General features: G+C 33.1%; 1 long non-coding RNA gene across 1 annotated transcript in view; it reads right to left on the reverse strand.

The window, feature by feature from the left end:
* Positions 1-24,686, reverse strand: part of LOC125754505 (uncharacterized) — a 69,060-nt gene that overhangs the window by 34,280 nt on the left and 10,094 nt on the right. Inside the window, exon 2 of the long non-coding RNA XR_007408898.1 lies at positions 7,988-8,059. This is a non-coding gene — a long non-coding RNA (uncharacterized LOC125754505). The remainder of the gene's footprint in view (positions 1-7,987; positions 8,060-24,686) is intronic.

The following is a 24,686-nucleotide window of genomic DNA, read 5'->3' on the forward strand; positions in this document are numbered from 1 at the left end:
AATACCAACTATTTCAGAAGCTAGTGCTTCAAGAATGGAAACAAGTTTACTAAACAGTGAGTTGTGATTTGAAAATTCAGCAATCACATTAAAAACCTTCCTAAGCTCAACTGGTCTTTAGAACTACAGAACAAGGAAGCAGAAAAGGACATATGTTTTAAATTTAAGGACTTAAGCATTTTGTGCATTTCCAACATATGTTTCAGGGTATTTCGCAAGTCCTAAAATGTCTTAGTTCAATAAAAAACCTAACCAATGATACTCACGATGTACGGATAAAAAGTGTATCGTGCATATTACTGTCTCCTTCAAATTTGATCTAAATTCTAATAATTAAAATTAGGTTAGGCTACATATATATTATCATTGGTATGTGTAGTCTGAACGAATATCAATTGTTTTTCTCAGTTCAAACTTTGATAACTACCATGTTCCCAGTGCTGTTACTGTTACAAACCTATAAAACATTTTGAGGTACCACCCATTGTGCTTTCTTATAAGCCACCCCTCACCCCTAAAAAATTTGTTTTCTTCGTGGCCATTTATTGTTTTGGCACATATTATTTCCTCTTTGGCAGTGATTTATTTTTTAAATTATACTTACAAAAAGGAAAGCACAATATTCATTAAATGACTTTTAAAAATCTTTGTTGGACTTAATACATCTTTGTGTTTCCATTCCTGTGGCCATTAATATAAATGACAGAAGGGAGGGAAAAACTTTAGAAACTTCAATATTTATAAATTATAACTTTCTATTTTTTCTTTTTTTATAAATTATAAATTTTATTTCATATTCTCTTGCCTATTATTAAAAGTAAATGAAAATATTGAGATACTTCATTAAAATCGATACACATCCTGAAATTTGTCATCTTTACTCTGCTTATTGCCTTCTTTTTTGAGATAACATCTCTCCAGCAACACATTGTAATCCCCCTCATAGGCCCACGAAGATGTCTGTGTTTCATCAGAGTGTTATCTCTGTCCAACGTGTGCTAAAATCACTTGGTACTGCCCATAATATATTGGAAATACTTTACTTTGCCCATTTGGTCACCAGATATAGTCAGCTTAAATGGATATCCTGGAGTTGCTTTATCTTTCTTTCTTTCTTTTTTTTTTTTTTTTTTTTTTTTTCTTTTTAAACCCCTCAGCCTGCTCTGGGAATTCCAGTTCCATCCTGGCTGCTCGTGTCAAGATTATAATCAGGTAGGCAGCTGAGTTTGTACAATACCTTGCTAAAGGGTCACTAGAAAGATACATTTTTCAAATTCTTTAGAGAAAAACATCTAGAGACATAGCTCTTTTTCCTACAAAGGAAAAAACAAGGGTCCAGAAGAGAAAAGTTAGCCGAATAGCATTTGATACATTATCCATAGCTATGGAAAAGAGGGACGCTTCCATGAAAGAGAGAAGGCCACTGATCCAGTCCCATCTCCGTATAAACATAGTAATGACAGATTTGACAAGCAAAGGAAATTTCAGATGGGATTCCTCAATAGGATGCCCTTGAGTGCCTCAAATTTCTTTTCTTTTTTTAAATTGAGATATAAGGAACATATAGCACTGTATTATTTTCAGGTATACAACGTATTTGATATATGTATATATCATAAAATGATCACCACAATAATTGTAGTTAACATGACTTACAGTTAAATTTTTTTTCTTGTGATCAGAACTTTTAAGATCTACTCTCTTAACTTCCAAATATTCAATCTAGAATTGTTAGCTATAGTTATCACGTTGTGCATTACAACCCCAGGACTCATTTTATATGAGGGAGTTTGTACCTCTTGACTCCTTCTCATTGGTTTTGCACATCGGCACACCTAAACCACCAGTCTGTTGCCTAGAATATCTTATGGAAAGGAAGAAAAGCCCGAGGTATATGGATTTATGGCACATGGCTCCATGGGAAAAAATCACATAACACCTGAAATGACTGAGCGTAAAACAGGGGTCATGATGAGATGGCTCTCTTACAAGTGAAGTGAGCTGTATTACACGGCTTAGAGATCTCACGTATTAGTTTTCTGTGCTATAAAAAATTATCACAAACCTAGTTGCCTAACAACAAAAGAATTTTAAACTTACATGTCCCAGCAATTATATTCTTATGTATATATTCAAGAGAATGGAAACATATGTTCACACAAAAGCTTGTAAAAAATGTTCATAGCGACAATATTCATGAAACAGCCAAATGGTGGAAACAATCCAAATGTTCATCACCTGTTCAATGGCTAAACAAAACGTGGTATATCCATGCATGGAATATTACTTAGCTATAAGAAAGAATGGAATACTAGTACATGCTGTGAAATGAATGAACCTTGAAAATCTAATGCTAAGTAAAAGTAGCGAGTCACAAGTTACCACAGTTGTTTGATTCTACTTATTTGAGATTTTCATATAGGGAAAAATAAAATTATCAAGACCAAAAGCAGATTATACAGTATTTCTACTGATAGCTGCAAGAGTTGGGGGAAAAATGGGAGCCACTGGTAATTCACATGGAGTTCTCTGGGAAAAAGACAAATATTTTAAAATTGAATGCTGTTATAATTGTCCAACTCTGTGAATATACCAAAACCACTGAATTGTATAATTTAAAGAGTTGAATCTATTGATTTGTGAATGCTACCTCAATAAATCTATTATCTGCAAAATACAAAAAATACAAAATACAAATACAAAATACAAAAAAAGTAATTCTTATCAAGAGATTGTGCATTATAGCAACTCGAGTCACTTTTAGGCTGAAGCATTTGATGCCAGTGAAAAACCCACCTATGTGCTCTTATTTATGTCTTGATCAATGAACTGATCAACAATAATACCATGCATAATGCAATGTCTAAGTTTTCATAGAAAGACATTTGCTTCTCACTGAAACTATGAGCCAGTGTGAGATCAGCTAGCCTCGCATTGTTCTTTGCTTTCACTCTGGGAGCACAGAAGGGAAGGACAACAGCTCCTGGGGCATGCCTTTTAATGAAGATGGCAGGAGGGGAGGGGCCCTGCCAAACCACCAAAGTATACGTAAGGCTCATGCTTTATTGACTTCTGCCAACTTTCTTTTGGCTAAAGCAAGTCACATAGGCCAAGTTCAATATTACTAAGGGCAAATAATCTATTACACAGGAGGGAAGGAGAACATATACATTGACTTACAATAAGAAAATCCTCCAAACTGTGTTACATAACTGCAGAGGAGGCCTTGTGTTGCTATGATGGAGGCGCGAGATCCAAGCCGACTCAATTGCTGTGTATAGAAAACTGCTGCCTTGGAGACTTGCTGGAACCCACGTGTTAATTAAATCTTTACTGTGTGAAGACATTGAAATTTAGCCTACTCTGACAAATACAAACGTGTTTCTCCTCATTTAATTCTTCTTGACATTACTCTCTGTATGAATTACTTTCCCACACCTGGACACAAAATACACTATTTTCTCAATATTACTTATATTTATAAATAAATATCTTCTCCAAATCTAACCAGTTGATAACGCTCAGCTTCCACTTACAAAATATACCTCATTTTGGCTCTTTTGTTTCCTTTTCATTTTTCTATCTTACTAGAGGCCCTTACTTTTCTGCTAATAATTATTGCTAATATTGGACATTTATTGAATGTTAGAGACAATCTAGCACCTAATAGTATTTATTAAATCTTGATATTATTATGAATAGACTTCAGAGATGAAATAAATATCCACTCAAGATTTCACTGAGAACAAATTGTATAGATAAATGTTCCAAAATGAACCAACCAATACCAATTAAATAAGCTCAAATTTCTTATTTTGGGAAATGAAGTCTACTATGAATATGTGCTAAGCTATCTTCCACTTCACCCTACATTAATTTGGTGATACTGTTATTTCTGACTTTTTCCATGTTTTTCATCCAGATGACCATTATGGAGCAGGAGCTTCATGACTATTTAGCATGAAACATAATTCACATTTCTACTATTATGTAAACTACATAGATTTTTTAAAATTTTTGTTCTTATTGTATTTTTTTTCTTTTCTTCCTAATCCTCTTCATTCTATCTCGTTCCACCTGTCATGGGGCAGTCTTTAAAAAGTGATATTTTTTACAGTTTTATTGATATATAATTGACATACAGTACTGTACATTTTTATTATAATACTCCCCAGGCATGAGCAGTGTATTCTTACACTACTGTAGCTCCAGCCACAGTGAGAAGAACCGTAAAGAAAAATGAAAACAAAAATAATACTGAAATATTATTTAACCAATTATTTTACATACTTTACTATGAAAGATATTAAATAGTCCATTGTCAAATGTAATTTACATCTTCTGTTTCTTATCATTTTTTGATGTAGGTACAAATAAGCAGCAAAAAGTACATGGCGGCATGCATAGAAAGAAGGCAAATGAGATCATTCACAGGTGTGATTATTTGAACAACTGATAAGTGAACAAAATAGTGGCTAAAACTGCAGTCAAGAGGATAGTAAATGGCATCTGAAGAGAAATTATCTTTGCACATAATATTTTAACAACATGGTTTTCCTATAAGCCATGGAGTCTAAGGTTTTTCCCCCAAACCCTTTATACATGCACTCACACCCCTCCATATATGCACGCCACATGCATGTATGCAGACACACACACACACACACACACATTTTACACATATGGAGAGATCAGTAGCTTTTCTGACTCATGAGTGTCTCCAATAAAATAATGTATGAGAGCATGGTGAGTATTCCTTAAATGGAGTGAAAAATTTATGAGCATCATCCCCTTAGGTGATAAGCTATGACTCTTAGAAATTAACTCTTTATTTTAGCTAGAATAATGAATTAAATATCGCTCTTTTAAGCATAGAGAATGGGTTCAAGCATAATTCTCTTGTGGTTAAGTAACGAGGTCATTGCTTATGAAATCTTTTCACTGGGTTTCATAAAATACTATAATTGTTCTGCCTCTGCTTAACAATTTATTCTTTCTGTAAGACCAATGAAAATAACAAGGAGTAGAGATAAATTAAATACATATTCTCAGAGACTACGTTTGTGCTAGTATTTTAAAGCATGAGAACAGGCCTGGCCCAAGAAAAAATGATGAAGCAGGTGAAGTTTTGTCTTCATCACCATTTTGAGTTTTATTTTCTGCATGTTCTGTACTATAGCAGTTGTTTAAATATATATATATATATATATCTTATACATTGTAAATATATATATCTTATAAATTATATAGCAATTTATATATCTTATAAATTATGTGTATAAAACTATTTGGTACATTTTATTGTAGACTGTATTTTAAAGAAAATCTGTCACCATGTTTCCACCCAGCAAACTATCCTTTTTCTGTGAAGTCCCATAGCTTTATGCTTATATCTATTATAGCATACATTCTATTACTCTATAATGAATAATTCTGCATATCTCCTAACAATGCACTCTGTGCTTCATGAGATCAAAAGATGTCTTCTATATCACATCCCCAAATTCTAAAATGGTGCCTATTATATAATAAGTAATAGCATATGCTAAAAAGGAGCTGTATAAACATGTAGATTAAAAAGTCACCTTTAAATATGTAAAACACAATTAAAAATATCAAATACAGAAAACGATTGCTTCTCTGATCTTTTCCATAAAATATAATAAAGTCAAATCAGCCTGTTGTTGATTGATTTTTATTCTAGAATGATTGCTTATGATTAGTTGCTATAACAATAAAGCCTGACTTTTGTCATTTGTTTATAATATTTTCAAATGAAACCCAATGTTACCTGAAGTTCATGAAGAGTCTAATAATTTGAAATCTAACATACCAGGATAGTTTATTTCTTTTCTTTTTTTTTTCTTTTCATTTTCTTTTTTTTTTTTTTTTAATTGTATTAAGAACACTTAGCTTGAGACTTACCCTTTTAACAAATGTTTAAGTATGCACTACAGTGTTGTTAAGTGTAGGCACAATATTGCACAGGGTATATCTATAACTTATTCATCCATATATGTGGTATTTAAAATGATCAAATTCATAGAAATAGAGAATAGAATTTTATGCTATGCAATACTTCTCCCAGATAGCTTCAAGACCTTGGATGATCTTTATCTACTTCCTCCTCCTTGTGAATGTCTACTCCGTTGCCAATTCTCCCTGACACATACATGTCGTCCTCTGGATTCACCCTTTTTGATGGCTCTCTCAATATTCCTTTCATAATGGTTCACCATAATCATTGTGAAGGACAAAAATAGGATACTAAATATAGATTCACTGCACTACGTATATCAATTTCTATCTACCACTTTATCCTAACCCACATTATTTTATGTTTTCTAACTAACCTATCGATATTCTCTTAGCCCAATCTCTCTTGAATACTGCTTACAAATTTCCTTAGTCATTATCAGCTATCTATAAAAATCCTATATTAATGAATATGCATCACAACAAAATAAAATTCAAATTACTAGGTAGCATATAAGTCTTCCAAACTGTCACTTCTACTGCTTCTCAGCCATATTCCCCATTTATCCACAACAATAACCTTCTCTACCAGGTTCCTTTGAAAGCACTACTTCCTCCTTTATGACTACGTAATATAATCATTCCTTAAGGCCTCTCTCTATTAAAGTTTTCCGGGTACCCTCACATATTTAAGGCATTTATTGCCAGCCCAACATATGTGGAACTTTTTGATTATTAGATTGATTATTTGTTTAACTATCATGTTTCCTAATCCGGACTTGACAGCTTCAAAAAAAGAATGTTGCATATTTCCCTGCATGCGCCAGAAGGGAACACATGTATATCAGAGTATTACACATGCTTTGCTCACCTGATAAAGCATTAGTGATGGTTTAATTTAGAAATTGCATACCATTTGCATACACAGCAATCATTATATAACTAAAATAAGATTGTAAAGAACAGAGATCAGCTTTGAAGTGAGATAAACTTGAATTCAAATCACACCATTGACATCTATTTATCTGATCTTGAAATAATTAATAAGGTCATATATTTATGTAACCTTGGAATAATTACTAAGATCCCCAGGTTTCTGTTTTATCATCTTAAAATGGAGAGGATAATAGCAACTTTTCAAGTCATTATTATGTTAAAAGTAAGCAGCAAACTTAGATCACCCATAAGAATTCCTGGGTACTCCCTTGAGTAATGAAAGAAAGGAAGTATGGGAGTAAGGAAGGAAGGAAGGAAAGTTGGAAGGGCAGAGAGACAAAAGGGAAAGGAAGGAAGGAAGGAAGGAAGGAAGAGAAAGGAAGTAAGAAAGAAATGTGATTGTTACATTGTTACATTTTGATATATTCACAATGTGGAAATGAAGAGTTTTTTAATACAATAATATCAAATTTTACATTAAATTAGTTGCTAAAATTCTCCATTTAACAACTACTAGACTAACCTCAAAGAATTCTGTGAAATGATGACAGTTATTTAATTTGGTGGCTTCAGTTATGCTGACTATTAAACTTTATTATTTAGGTAAATTAGAATCCCAATTCCACTTGGGAAGGTAGGCTAAAAAATAGATTAACCCAGAATGACTAAAGCTACCGTGTGTAGAATTTGCCTAACTCGAACTTATATTTTAGTCAATATGTGGCTTCTCAACTATCACACACATTGTGCAAAAAAGCAATAACTTGCATTGACATTATCTACACCATGTATATCTTTATTCAATTACATCCCACCTCAAGCAATTTTTTTTCTACACTGCATCGATTTGGTTGTTTTTCAACCTTTCCGCATTTTTTCCCTTCAATTCTCTTTAATTCCAGATGGTACATCAAGGTGTCTTTACTGATTGTTTTGCAATAAAATTTCTCACATCCAAGGAGGATAGATCTTTGTGTTTATAGAAGAAAAATCCAGTGATAAACTAGAATGCCAGAGGAAAAATTCTTTAAATATACCCAAAGCACTAGTGTTGGCAATTTGTTGGTAATCTTACCTTACTTGAAGATGCTTCAATGCTGATGCAAATGAATTTCAGAACACATTTTCAGTTCTGAGAGGCAGATTTCTAGGGGAAAAAAAATATTTAGAAACCGTCAGACCTTGGTTTGAAACCTGGCTCTGTCATTCACTGGTTTTGTGAGTTTGACTAGGTTCTTTAATCTTTTAACTCTCAAACAATGGGATAGAGTTGCAAGAGCATTATGGGAATTAAAAATACTGTGTATGATACCACTGCATTGTCTAGGACTAATTCTCCAAAGACAAAGAATCTGTTGATTTAAATAACTTTTACAGATATCAAAATTTTAGGACAAACATTAAATTTTCTGGGAAGAAAATTATATATATTATATATTACATTATCTATTGTATATTATAATACATATGTATATGGTTTATGACTACCATTTTATTACCAATCTGTACATAATTTCAATTTTTTTAAATAAAAAGTAAGACCCACAAAAGTGAAGTAAATCATGGCTTATAATAAGATGTATCTTAGTTACAAATATACCAACATAAAAAACAAAAGACTTGATGTAATATGAACAGATATTTTTGTAATGTATATACGATTTAAGTAAGCTTATTCTCAAAAATCTTGAGCACAGAGTTATTGTAATTAGTGTGCAGCACACAGGAATTTGCACTGGCCCATCACCCACCTTTGACAAATGGTGATGGTTTGCAGCTAGAATAAACAAAGTTGTTTTATATTTGTCATACATGAGTTTAATGGTTGGCTAATCTCCCTTTATTGGAAATCCATTGTAATCTATACATAATGGATATAAAGTGCGTCCAGGAAATGTTTTCCGATCAGAAGCTCTAAGAAGCTGTACCCTAAGGATTTAAATATATTACAACGCAAAGTAAGCTGCAATTTAATCATTCAATGGGTTAGGAAGCTTCCAGAAACAATATCTAACAAGCCATCAATGCTAAGAAAATAGACATTATGGTAAATAAATATTTGACTCTCAATATTTGATTCTCAATATATATGAGACAAGTGATACGATGAGATCATGAAGAACTCTATCTTGTCTATTAACATTTTTACCAGGCACAGGTTCCAAATAGAACTGGGTGAAATGTACAAAAATAGATATTTTGCTATGAACACGGATTGAAATAATGCAAATACCAATATATATGTAGTGATGTTGTTTATAAAGGCAAACAGTGTGGAAAATATTTTTTTTTAAAATTTCAGACTTTACAGTCATCATATAGTCTAAGTGTCTAGTTAAACATTTATAGTTATTATCTTTGAGGACTTATGTTGCATTGTAATTGGTAAGTTCCGTATGGTTATTTAGATATGTTTTACCTAACATGGTCTTGCTTTTTTATCTTTTAGATTAAATTCTGTGTTTGGATTCTTCCAGTAATTGAAAAGATTTTAGCTCTATAAATTAAGGAGGTAGGCTATTCAGTCCATTTTTATCCATGTTGTCATGTAGTAGCACATTTAATGCACCTCGTGGTGTTCTAGGAAACCACAATGAAGTGTGCACAGATATTAATTACCCTGAAAACAATGGTAAAAGTAAATTTTATGTAAACAGGGATGCATTTTAGAAACAAATGACAACAACAAAAAAACAAGTTCACATCTGTTGAATTGATGATTTGTAAAAAAAGACATTTTTAGTTTTTTTTTTACTTTAAAACAATGATGAAAATGTCATTAACTGTTTCATTCTTCAAAGGCTTCCTTTTGCTACAGCATTATTTTCTTAAAATGATTCATGACGTTGCATGATCCTTCAACCTTTTGTCTCTCCAGCTCCTTTGTACCTCGTACTTTAGACTTAGAATCATAAAACTCTGAGAGTTTCCTATACACAATCCTGGCTTGTGCCTCCAAGCTTTACTCATTTCAATCGCTTATTTTTGTACTTGTTCTCTGTACTGCACCAGAGACACAAAATAAAACCTGATCCAGATGTCATTGTTTCTATTACAAGACTCCTTCCCATCTCCTCTCTAATCCTCAAAAACATAAGTATATCTGTACTTGCGCATATGTGTGTTACTGTTCTCACCTTACACGTTGAATTTCAGATTTCACTCGGCTCTGGATTCCTTAGTGTATGCTTATTTATTTTTGTGCACCTAGTATCTGATGTTTGGAAGTTACTCATTTAAAATTTATTAAACTTTTGAAAGGAATGACTCTTTACTTATATCATTCTACCTTTCTCTTCCGTGAAATTTTTCCCCTCAGTTTTGTGGTTATTTTTTATTTCCTTTATCACTCACCCTATTTATCAATATTATTTAATCACTTAACCTTATTTAGATTTAATTTAGAAATAAGTTAATACCTTAGACAATACATTTAGATTAATAGTAAAGATGCATCTTGTAAAATTAACAGTTACCAAAAATTTGGAAAGAAACATTTTATTTAAAAATATTTTGGTTCCATGGTTCTTTTCTTTTATTAATGTGGTGTATCACACTGATTAATTTGCAAATACTGAACCACCAGCAAAGCTAGACGCGTTGCAATTCCAGACTTCAAGCTCTATTACAAAGCTGTATCATCAAGACACTACGGTACTGGCACAAAAACAGACACGCAGATCAATGGAAAAGAATAGAGAACCCTGATGCGGACTCTCAACTCTATGGTCAACTGATCTTTGACAAAGCAAGAAAGAATATCCAATGGAAGAAAGACGATCTCTTCAACAAGTGATTTTGGGAAAATTGGACAGTCACATGCAGAACAATAAAACTAAACCACTTTCTTACACGGTACACAAAAATACATTCAAAATGACAGAAAGACCTAATTGAGACAGGAAACCATCAAGATCCTAGGGGAGAACACAGGCAGCAACCTCTTTGACAACACCCATGGCAACTACTTACTAGACAGGTCTCTAGAGACAAGGAAACAAAAGCAAAAATGAACTATTGAGACTTCATGAAGATAAAAAGCTTCTGGGGGATCCTGGGTGGCTCAGCAGTTTAGTGCCTGCCTTCAGCCCAAGATGTGATCCTGGAGTCCCGGGATTGAGTCCCCCGTTGGGCTCCCTGCATGGAGCCTGCTTCTCCCTCTGCCTGTGTCTCTGCCTCTCTCTCTCTGTGTCTCCCATGAATAAATGAACATAAAATCTTAACTAGAATTCAAATAAAAATTTGAATTATAAATAAATAAATAAATAAATAAATAAATAAATAAATAAATTTTGGTCCCATGTATGATACTAATAGAGTATTATAAAATAGGATCTTTGAATATATATTCTGGTGACCAATCTATTTCTGTTCAATGTAGCAGCTTATACTTATAATTTGGGTAGCTTTCAAAATACTATTTTTCCTAAATCACTCCCTTCTTCTTAGTAGTTTTTCAACAATACAAAAATACATACATGTACAAGGTATAAACTTCACCTTCTTTTGTAGCTGTCTTAAATGATAAATTCATGAATCCAGATTAGTGAGATATTGCCACAGGGCATGTCTTACTTGTATGATGGCAAGGAGCATTTGCTAAAGATTAATGTAATTTTAAGAGCTCTAAAACTGTATTGGAATAAATCATAGACACAGAAAACTAAAGAGGTTGCTTTTGGGAAGGAATCTGTGCCATACAATGTATTAATACTAAATACAGACTGCTGGCAACTCGGCTTTATTGAGTTCGAGGCTGAAGAGAATAGATGATGGTAAAACCTGCGTGGAGAATTGGGGCAGCCTACAATCAGGCGAGGGAGAAAAGTACACTGCAGACAGAACACTGAAACAAAACATAGATTTATACCCGTAGGCATCAGCTCTGGGGAACGGCAGCAGCCAGCCTGTCATGCTGTCATGTGGGCATCTCGAATGGAATGGTTCCTTCGGAGCCCATGAGTCATTCAGCATGTGAACAAAGAAGCTGCTTCTAAAGCAGCAGTTGATCATGGCCTTGCAGTAGTGGCTACAGTGGCGGAGCGCAGACCCCATGTGTACACCGGGGGGAGGAAACCTCAAGTGACAAATCAGTCAGAGCAGCACACACATAAACAGGATAGTAGCATTGACAGTTCTTCATTGCCAGCTATAAAGGACAGCATTATGTGAACTATGACGAGGCACTTTGAAATTGCCAAATAAGGTAATACCCAGTTTACATATGCCTATCACAGAATCTCCCTACAAGTTTTTTTTTTTTTCATATTTTTTATATTCCAAGACAACATTTTCAAGAACTTTATGTATCAGAGGAACCCAAAAGCTTGAAGGTAGTTTTTACTAGTAAACTTTCACAAAATTCAATTGTATCACAATCTGTTTTCTTAAAGAAATCGTTGGCTTATCACCATACAGAAAGCAGCATGTGCACATAAAATGACATTGACCTGTTCTTTATATACAAGTTTGTCAAATAAAGGCAGTTTGTGTTACAAACTCTCTGAAATGCAGAGACTTTATGCACATAGTCTACAAATAGTGTTTCCATAATCAATTTTAAGCTATAAGAGCAATTATGGGATGGTTGTCAGTGAGATTTATTAAAAAGATAATTGCTTCTCTTATGTATTTTTAAATTACACTTAGATTTAGGATATGGTCACAGTGTATGGTTGGGGAAGCTCAGAAAGTATACAAAATATTTATGAGAAAGCAATTACTTAGATTTAGTATTAGTCACCACTTGATAAATGTAAATATGTTAAAATACTTGCAATCACCTTTGTGTGGAATTATCCATAATTAATACAGCTGCTTGTTTGCAGACTATGAAATAATACCTGACAGAGAGTTTGAAGCAGAAAACTTTACACTAAGAAATTTTAGCATTCTTTGTCAATTGAGAAATAAAGAGAAACACATCCCTGAAATCATGTACTTTCAACATAACATTGGACTCAATTTATAACATTGAGTCTAATTTATATCTGAATTGTCTGTGTTTCATGCAAATATTGTCTCTCTTCTTCATATTAAGCAAGGGGGAAAGGTACGTCAACCATTTAATAAAAACCACTCAATAAAAACCATTTAATGCACATATATTGAATGCCTATGAAATGTGAGGTATTCGATGGCCACAGTAAGATTCAGAAAATAAAAAAAAATAATAAAATTAGTACTTTACGGAAGGTTGCTCACTTTTGAAAAGAGCTCTGGCAATAGCTTTGCCTCCTTGGCTTCCCTCCTGCACTCACTTCATCAGAGCTGCCCTGGCCTGGTTCCCATCCATCACAGATGGTCACGCCCTGGGCTCCAGTCACAGTGCCCCTTCAGTTGTCCTGCCTGTTGTAGGGTTGGTAGAGATCTTACTGTTGCCGATCACAGACCTTGTTTGGCTCTCTTATCAACTGTATAACCAATTTCCTCTATTAAGTGACTTCTGTTAAAAATAGGTTGAGTGGTTTCTGAAATTTTTCCAAAATGAGTCAAACTATTTTCATCAAGGGCTTATGAGAAAACACCAGTTAATTCTTACAAAGAGCCACCATAAACTTGACAGACGGTTAGAATTGAAGCTTGAACGCTAAATACCCAATCTGCTTGTTTTACAAATGACGAAACTGAGGTAAATTGGAGTTCTATTTGCAATTATAGAATAAATCTTTGCCATCTGTCAGAGAGATAATTTTTCTTTATTTGAGGTATATTGATTGAGTAGTAGAATCCAAGAATTTAGGAAGTCATTTCTCAAAAGGCAGCTTCATTTCTAGGGGTGAGGGTGGGGGTAAAAGCTAACTAAGATTGATAAAAAGTTGTTCACAAAAAAAGTTCTATTTTTGTATGCAGTAGTGTGTTAGGGAAAATTACGATCCCGATTTTAGTATTTCCAAAATGGAATTAGTTAAACAAACACACAGAAAGGATGGCTTGAGAAGCCACTGCCCTATGTATGCTATTGAAATTTAAGATTAATGGTTATATAAATTATCAATATTTGGAGGTTTTATTGGATTTTATTAAATTTATGTTGGCTGGAAGTGAAGACCAGAGCAAATCCCATTACAGTCATTTTTCCCCACAAAGTTACATCCCACATATAATATAGTTTATTCAGAGGGAGTGTATCAACTCTATACCAAAAGTTCTGTTAGAACCATTATGGGAGGTTGTAATTTTACATGTAGGGATTTTTTTAACAGTGATTATTGACCAATGAAAATGTAGTCATTATAACCTATAAAGATTTCTTCATCATTGTAGTTGCAGTTTTTTTATTTTTTTAAATTTATTATTAGTTTTTTTAGTTGCAGTTTTTTAAACAGAAAAATAGTGGACAAGGAATTAGAAGAACAGGTATTCCTATAACTCCAAAAATTAGCAGAGATAGAAGTCTGAAGAAGACATTAACCCTCTGACCACCACCATCTTGGGATTCAGGTTTATTCTGACAATTCGCAGAGGTGATGCAAATATAAATTTAAAAATTACGAATAGAATTATACAAGGAGATTATATAAAGTTGTATACCTTATGTCTTCTAATAATATAAATTATATAGATATTTTGGGAATATTAGCCTCATTATTTTTTAAGGTTCCCATTGTATTTAGTGAATAGGTTTGGTATCTATATGATTGAAGTACAAAATTATTTAGCCACAAACTATAAAGTTCTATACTTGTGCCCACTCTATGGAAGAACTTTGACTTATGTTGATAGTTTCCTTATTTCCTTCATTAAAATAAGTAAACAAATAGAACTATGAAAAAAACAGACAACTAAAAAGATGAGTGACTACCAACATGGATGAATTATGTTCAGAAAAGGAAATCTGTATCAGATGTATGAGGAGTAACTGGATTACACCCATATATTCACTGGTTTCATCCAAACCTGTTTTCTATGTTTTGAATACTAATAGCTTGTCAGGGCATAGATATAAGATCTCAATGCTACTAGTGAATTTATATTTCAATGCCCATTCTTTAATGTGGTATTTGCACAGGTATTATACATGAGGACGTGAACCCATATGTTTTAAACGGGTTCTGCACAGTTATTATTATTATCCATTTTATATCAGTTTGATACTGACAATGACAGTATGACTTAAACATCTTTTCTATTCTCCTTAACCTTATTTACACTTGATCCATTGATCTTAATAGCATGCAAATTAAACAAGATGTAATGAGAAACTAGTACATACAATCCCTTTTCAGATCTGAGCTGAAGATGGGATTGACATTTCAAGATGATTATGCAATAATCATATTGGAGAAAATTGTTTCTATGTCCATACAATGAACCTAGAGTCTAGGAATTTAGCGGTTATTCAGGAAAGTCTGTGTCATCATATATTCCCACATTAAATCCTCTGACAGTACAGCTTCATGTGAACATAGGTTGGTAAAGGGTCCAAAGTGATGGCCAACACAAAAGCCCGAAATTATAATATCTGCTGTACATATGTGTTTTTGTCCTAAAGGTGTACAATGTTTTTTTTCCAGGTTTACTGCTTGACAAATTCTTCTCCAAGAAATTGAGGAAAGAAGGAGAAAGGAAGAAAGGAAGGAGGAAGGTAAACATAAAAAGGCAGGTCTAATCAAAACTACAATTCTCAGAAGATATTAACAACTGTATTGTTTCAGTTTCTAACACGTAGACTTTCTTTTTTTTTTAATTTTTATTTATTTATGATAGTCACACACAGAGAGAGAGAGAGAGAGAGAGAGAGAGAGAGACATAGGCAGAGGGAGAAGCAGGCTCCATGCACCGGGAGTCCGGATTCGATCCCGGGTCTCTAGGATCGCGCCCTGGGCCAAAGGCAGGCGCTAAACCGCTGCGCCACCCAGAGATCCCAAGACCTTCTTAGCCAAATATAATGTGATTAGAAACATTTAAGGTAGATATTCCTAAAAAAAATATCATAAGAAATTATTATCCTGATTGGATTTACTATGATCAAATTCAAACCTTTGGATGTGCTATTTTAACAAATAATGAAGTAAATTAAACAAAAGAAAAAAATATCATTTGTTCAGCTACTTCACTGGACCTTGTTTTTGTTTTGTTTTGTTTTGTTTTGTTTTTCCTTTTTTCAATGGACTCTGCTATTCCCCAAAAGAAAGGAAACAAGGTAGTGTTTTCAAGCAGATAATGAGATTAAGCAACTGGCCTGATTGATCTTAGAAGCTGATATTGATTCAGAAGTCCCTATGATACAACCCAAAAATAATGTATATACTGGGAAACTGAATAACACATGAGCCCATAAATTTAGCATAGCCAACCAAAACAAAGTTTTAAATTTTAGTACATTATTCTTTCAGGACTTTGGATATTAACTGCCTTCTTTAAGAGGAGGGTTGAAATTTAAGCTATCTACTTTTCATTTTGTAAATTTGAAATTACACCATTAATCATCTATAATTAGTTTTTTTTTTTTTTTTAAGATTTGATTTATTTATTTGGTAGAGAGAGTGCACAAGCAGGGGGAGTAGCAGGCAGAGGGAGAGGGAGAAGCAGGCTCCTTGCTGAGCAGGGAGCCAGATGTGGAAGCTCCAGCCCAGGACCCTGGGATCATGACTGAGCTGAGTCAGATGCTTAACTGACTGAGCCACCCGGGGAACTTGTAGGATTAGATTTAAAGAGAACATATCATTTATATATTCTGTGTGAATTATTCAAGAGATCCTGAAGACTTACAAACATTTAACACTTTTCCTTTTCTCAGACACAAGTAATGGGTTGAAAATACAATAAGGACTTGGTTATAATTTCAAACATAATAACAGTGATTCCAAAAATAACACAGAATGTAATGTTTTTAGTTTACACTTTGTTTAGACTCTTTTAAATAAAAAAACTGCTTTATGTTGGTAATTTTTTTTTAAAGTTACATATCTAACCAGTTTCTGCAAAAACAATGAAGGTAATGGATATCATTGAATACATATCTCCACATTTATGTTTACAAAATCAATTTTATGAATTTACTATTTGTCTTCACTTATTCGCTTACAAATACATTTTAAATTCTCACATGTTTACTCAGACCACTCACTGTTCTTGGTAATGGGAATAAAATGTTGAATGCAGCAGACAAAAGCCCTTGCCTTCACGGACAACAGTTCTTCTTGTCAGAGAGCAGGTCATTACACTTCAAAGAAAAATTAAGAAGAGGGAAGGAGAGTGTTGGGATGGTTATTGTAGAGTGTTTAATGGTGTTGAAATGTGAGGAAGTGACAATATAAAGACTTAGAATAAATTATGGCTGACAATTTTCATTTTCATTGGTAACAGAAGTAACAAACTGAAAACATCAACAACATTCATGAAACCCATTGAAGTTGCCTTTGACGGAAGGAGCTGATAGTTGGACTTGCCCTAAATCAGCACCTAAACACACAGTGTAAGTGGAATCTAATTAATTACAATCTCAATGCCATGGATTATGATTTTTTTCATTTATAAAATTAAGCATTTTTCCCAAAGATATTTATTTTGACTGCCATTGAGATGGTAGAAAACAAAATCTTTTCCAAAAGAAATTTCTTTATTTTTGTCACCCATTATTTACATAATAAACAATATTATAGCTTTATGATATTTTAAGTAAATCAAAATTACGGACTCTTCATGATAAATTGAAAGTAAGTATAGTCATATCAATTTTCTAGACAAACTCTTAGGTACTTACAACTTTCTATACCCTAAAACAAAATGATAGGTTAATTTGGTTAATGATTCCCTTCTTAATGTCTACTTCCCAGATGTACTTCACCTTTCTTCAACCTTCATGGAAAATTGATAGCTAGAATGTAGCTATTAGGTAGGAGGCAACTTGGATGAATGTAAAAAAAAATACACGTGTGTGTGTATATTTATCTGGGTACCCAGTTTCCATACTAATATAGTTTTATGAGGCAAAAATGGAAATATTTTGACCAATTTTCTTTTTTTGAAATGAGCATAATGTATTAAGCCCCCAGTTTTTCTATATTCACTTTTTTTCTAAAATTAAATTGCCTAAATATTAATGTATTAAACATACCCAAGAAGAGCTGCTGTAGATGACATAGTATAGTTGACAAGGACCAAAATTAGACTGATTTAATCTTTCTCTAGTAGCTTCTTTATCTCCTCCCAAAGCCTATAAAAACTGCTGGAGAATTTTGTGAGATTTTCCCTGAAAAATCTTTTAGTGCATGTAAGAATCATTAATTTATGGTTCCTTAAATAACATACATGCTGATTAATATTTCCACAATGCTTAAAATTTTACTTAAACAATTATCATGTAAACAATTACATGTTATGTTTCAATGGTATCTTAATAAAAATGCATAATAGCATCACAGTAAAAGAAAGAAGGCATACACAATAAAGTTGTTTTAAAATATTTTATAATAAATATATATTAGTAGACAATAAATAGGGTCAGAAATGTAAATATGGATATTTCAAAATTGTATAATACAAGAGCCTAAGTTTTACTGTATTTGATGAAGCGCAAGATATGTATTTTAGTAAGTAAACATTTTAGTATATTGGATTACAGATTAAATTGCTGAATAAAAAATACATATATAAAACTTCAATCTTTAGGCATATTTTCCTGAAAAACAAATGAAAATGCATTTTTCTATCTTTAAAATTTTCTCCAGGATAATATTTTGAGACAATGAAACATTATCAAAACAGCATTGATATTGATTAAAACATCTTACAAGTCTTAACAGGGCTAATAATTTAAATGTCAAATAAATAAAGCAATAGCAGTTTCCAGTGAGGAAACAGACTTAACTGCCATTGTAATGCAGGGAAATAATGTTTACTAGACATCCACCATTACAGTAACCAAACCATTTTTCCATGATGAAGCTGGTGAGCATTCGATACTCCAGAATATGAAACATTCCTACTTTTAAGTGGCTTAAACTGTTTATCGTTCATGCATGTAACAATTTTTATTTAGTTAATAGTTTAATAGTTATTCTTTACCAACATCAAGGCCAGCATTATTCTAGTGCCTCAGAGGGGTACGAGAGAAAAATGTAGCTCTCCAGAGGTCTCGGTTTACTCCTTTGTAAGTGAACATTATATCCTATCTAGAAAATGTATTGGACTGACAAGACAAAAAGGTTTCTTATGACATGACTATACTGAGATACCTCAGTATACCTTTTTTTTTTTTTTTTTTTTTTTTCTCCAGGGAAGAGTCCAACATATTGTGGTGTTCTTAGGTTGTGGCCTCCGGGAGCTCCTCCCTCTAATGCTAGATCAAATTCAACCCTATAATTTGTTTGAATTACTACACAAGTCTTTCTATCAGTTTATGGCTCCAGCAGAGAGCAGTTACTCTCTGTCTAAATGAGCTTGTCTCCAGATTTCATGGTGGTTTGCTCTGAGACTTCAGTTCTCCAATGGAATCCTCGTTTGTGTCTCTCTTCAATCTCTCTCACTCTCTCTCTCTCTATAGATACATATATGTGTATATCCCTCAAAATATACGAATAGGTCTAAATTTGTCTATCTTAATCAGTATGACAATATTGTGAGGATGATATTGTCTTGCATGTAGTGAAATACTCTTGCAAAATCTGGGTTTTCTTATTGTATGGTACAGTATATGCTTTTTAGAAGAAAAATCAACCTCATGTTCACATGTGACAGTCTTTTAATACCTATTATCAAAGAGTTGAACACTAGTTTGAAGAAACTTCAATATGCCTCCTCTTTGATCTCTAAATCCTCCACTGACTTATATTAACTTTTCTCTCCACTTCTATTCCACATTAAATAATGTTTCATTATTCAACAATAAGTCTTTTGAATGTCGCTGTAAATCAGACACACATGCTTCTGATAGTGTCATCATTCATAGGGATATTACTCATTGACATCTATGAACTGGAATTTATACAGTGCCCAGAATATCATTACAGCAGCCATGCAAATCATTATGTACTCAAGGCCTCAGGGAAATAAATCTAAGTCTTAAGAAAATTAGTCAGCAATTTCAAGTCCCTTAATAGATACAGATAGCATTCCAAATAAAATCCAAACTCTTTACAGAAGGCCCCTCAGGGTGTCAACCCTTGCTCTCTGACTTCATCTCCTTCGCTTTCCATTCCTTTATCCACTCTGAAATCAAATTCTCAAATTCATGGAAATTTATGTGTCTGTGCTTCACACAGTCCTTCCCTCTGCCTGGTATGTTTCTCCCAACTTTTATTTCACTTAGATAATTTCTGCTATTCTTTCAAGTGTCCACACAGAAATGAGTATATTATAAGGCAATAATAATAGAGCTTCATAAAAATAATTGCACAGCACTAGGGATATGACAATGAATAAAAATAGTTTCTGTCCTCAAGTGGCTATCTATTGGTAAATCTTGTTTTTTTGCTCTTCACTCTGAGCCAAATGCCCTTCTGTTTTCTCAGAATAACCTTTGCATATTTCTATGGAAGTATTAATTCCTTGATTATAATATTCATGTCTTTGTGAGAATCTCTATAAACTCTGAGATGCATTGTAATAAAGAAAGTGTCTTTCATCTAGCACAGGCACTGGCCAGCAGTAGTCCAACCCCAAATATTTATAGAAAAGATCGATGTAAAAATTGAATAAATGGAATGTCACATAAATTAACCAGCATCTAAAGGAGAGGGGTGTATGCAAATAAACTTTTATTAAAAAAAAAACTATATAAATTACATGTAAGCATTTTTACATTTAACCATTTGGTGTGTAAATATTTATAATTACCTGCCAGTGTAATACAGTGTTTTCACTGTACTGTAATCAGATTTTTTATGCCTTTGATTATCATTTGTGATGATTGTTTCTGTTTTCAAACAGTGAAGTCCTTAAGGACACTAGGGTTAGTAGGTGATTTCTATTTCAATTTGTATCCCAGACTCTCTTTACCTCTTCTGAGACATTGATTTGAGATTTTATTCTTAAAATAATTTCTGTTATCTCCACAATCATGATACGGATGCGGCACTTGCTTATCATGCTGATGAATGCCTAGAAATCTTCCATGAACTCAAATGTGTGTGTTTTCAAGGTTGATTTTTTTGCTGACTGACAAATACAAAGGAAAGTACTAAGTGAAGTCATGAAAGGAACTCCTGTTAACACACTGGGAACACCTCTATTATATAGAAATAATTTTTCTTTTTTTTTTTTATTCTCTCATGATACGTTACACACGAGGACTACACTTTTAGTAACATGCCAGTCACATGTGGCTATTTTACAGTGAAACTGATTAAAAGTAAAGCAAATTAAAAATTCAGCTCTTCAGTTACACAAGTCCTACTCCTAGTGCTCAGTAGCTCCCTGTGACTATCGGCTATACTCTGTAGGACAAGGCAGAAATAAAACCCAATCATATTTTTCATCCTAGTAGACATTTCCGTACTATTAAAGGTAGAAGTTATTTGGTAAGTAAAATGCTAAACCATAACCTAGAGCTACTTTGTACTTCGAATTTTTATAATAATCCATACAGGTCGCATCTTTATATTGTGTATTCAGTGTCTTAATATGGTCACAAAATTTTGTTTGAAATCTTCCATTCAATAACTCACCTCATAATGTATAATGCATAACAACCATACGAACTGTTAGAAGTGAAGCACTTACAAAATCAAATGGTTTAAAAGTAAATGTCACCAGATCCAATAAAAAATAAAAATGAACATATTTCCACTTAAAAATAAGTCGTGCTTCAGTTATTCTTTCTCTAAAGTGGGTAATTTATTTTGTGCTTTGGAAACATAAATCATGCATATATAAAGGCTATTTAAAAATGTAGCCATATCGGTTATAAATTTTCAGTTAATTTTCTAAAATTTTCCAAGAACTAATGTAAAATTGGGTATTTAGCCTTCTAAAATACATTTATTATTATTTCAATAACAATATGTGTTATTTCAATACGTATTAAAATATTGTCTGATATGTATCAAATTCCTTAGAATTGCTACCCTATGAAGTGAGGCAGCATCTGTATGGTTTTCAGAATACTGAGAGAATTTAATATATTTGAGAAGCTGATTAGTGACTTTTTATTTATTCATTTCATTTAAGAAACAGTAATTGATAATGGTACCCCCTTTTGCCTATTTATTTGTTTGGAGGACCAGTAAGGAAATAATTGACATTCTTGACTAGTAACATTTTAATCATCTCCAAGATACAATCTACTTTTCTGGATCGCTTAAAAATAAAAAAAAAAAAAGGAAAGAAAAATATATTCAACAATACCTGTCTAATGATAATTGGAGGAATCCTATTAGAAGAGACTAGAGGAATCTTTTATCACAGGTGCTGCACCTCTGCCTAATTAAGATTTCTTGCTCTTCATAAGTTCTTAACATTGTGTGATGTTAAGCATCAATTCATGTTTCTTGTGAATAATTCCAAACAGAAGTCAACTTAAGCTCTTGGAACCAATTAAAGCAACAGAGTCAATACATAGTGTGGAAAACATAATTATCCAAAACCTACATAAACAATCAGGGGAGAGGCTCACCTTATTGACTGGGAGAAAAGTCACCTTATTCCTAATCTAAGGATTTTTCAAAGCTTATATTTGTGCAATTTAAGGCATGATAGTAAAAAGAAGGTGGAACTATTCAAAAAGCCTTACACACTTTGTATTTGGGGGGCAAAAACTCCATCTTGACGTGACAGCGTGAATATATCATGAGGACATATCCTCCTGTATTCTATTCTATGATTATTTTTTAGTTGGAGGAGAGGTAAAATGGAAGAGAGAGTGAGCAAGAGAAGGAAGGAAGAAAGAAGCAAGAAAAAGAGGGAAAGAAGCGAGGAAGGGAGGGAGGAAAGGCGGAGTGGAGGGTGGGAGGGAGAAGTGAACAGAGTCTGTGAGAGCAGTGAGTCACCTTCATCTACAGTTGAACCTTTTTACTGGTGATCGTGGGTAAATGCTCATAAGTCTCCTCCTAAATATGCCCTTAAAAAACTTGACAAAACTTGACAGCTTTGATCCTCCCACTTGCTATATAGGTATTTTCGACGAAAGAACTGATGCCACTAGTTCACACTGCACTTCTGTGAGCTGCAGGGAAGTGGCAGCTTGGCATAAAATCAGACAGGGTTAATGATAGTGAAGCCGGTGGGCTGACAAACGTGGGCCATCCCCACGCAGCTCCTTGAAAGGTTGGCTGCTGAAAGGGTAGGCAAAGTGATTCATTTGCTAAAAAGGAAAATAAAGTATAATTATTTATACTGAATTATAATTAAGAAAAGAAAACAGCCTTTAGAAAATAGATTCTGACTTAATTTGCAAATCGCCAGCTTTCAGAAACAAAATAAACTTCTCCAAAGTGAAAATTTCATCTCATAGGTTTATCTAGGATAATTAGATCCAGTTTTTTCCTTCTGTTCTATATATTACACGGTCTTGAATTTGACCTTTAGCTGACTTTGCTACTAAAAATGCCACACAGAAAACATTAAGAAAAAATAGCTTGGTGATTTACATAAATGGACACATATTTTATTGTTCTGCTTAAACCGGCGTACTGTAATGTTTATAATGCTTCACTAATATGTATTTGAAAGTAATTGCATGGTGCTACCCAGATGGAATTGGTTATACAAGTGTTCCAATGCAGAACACCGCTTCTCACTTGCTTTAATCATCCCTAAGTGGGTTAGTTGGATTTATTCAGTCATGAATCATATGATGTTGCTTCATTTTTATATTATAGGGGAAACACGCTTACAGATATTTGAGACTTGTGAGTGAAAATAAATTAATGTAAAATGCATGTGAAGGAGAGAAAAGCAGAATGAAATATGGGTTTCACCTACCTAAAAATTGGAAGTAATTGTTCATCTATCGAAAGATACTCGTTTCCTATATTTTAGATTTTGGCTCTATCTTCTATTCCAAGAAGGTCAGCATTAATTGTGAAATAACAGCAGCAACTCATCAATAGAAAAACTGGATCTTTAAGAGAACCATGTCTTTTTTTGAGTTTCTTTGCCTCCCAAGAAAATTATTAGGTATAGGAACAATTTTATACTCTGTGATCATTATGAATGACAATCATTTTGCCTAACAAAGTTTATCTTGCCGCTGTTAACAAGGCTCTATACTGCAAATATATTAAAACTATTAGATATCTTTAAAAGAAGCCAGATTAAGGAATATAAACTACAGCATTGTATCCTTTTACTATATCTAAACTCTTAATAGATTAAGTTAATTTTTCCAATTCTCTCCAGTGTGACAAAATTTGTCAGAAGGAAAGATTTGATAGTACCTATTGATTTAAATAGCTGTAGAGGTATATTTTCTCAACAGATACGAATATCCACTCTGGGAATTCTGGGAAATACACTAGTGACTAGAGATGAGCAATAAATTAGTGTTTTCAATGGTTTTCAGAAAGGTCAAGTATTATATACTAATAGGTTGGTTGATCTCCAGCTTGACTTGAATGAGAGATTCTAAAATAAATAAAACCAAATCAAGTTCCTAATTTTGTGGGAATATACTTTTACCAGGTCTAATTTTTAAGGATAACTGATGTTCTGTATGCCAAAGCCCAGAAAGTAAATGTTTCAAAATTCTTTTTAGATGATTCAGTTGATCTATCCCCATTGTATTCTAATCCTTACATTTATTGTCATTTGATATTCAACAAGGATGCTAAGACAATTCAGTGGAGAGAAAATAATTTTTTTCAACAATGGTACCTGGATAAGTGGATATC

Source organism: Canis lupus, chromosome 37 (assembly GCF_003254725.2).
Source record: "Canis lupus dingo isolate Sandy chromosome 37, ASM325472v2, whole genome shotgun sequence".
Classification (NCBI taxonomy): Eukaryota; Metazoa; Chordata; class Mammalia; order Carnivora; family Canidae; genus Canis; species Canis lupus.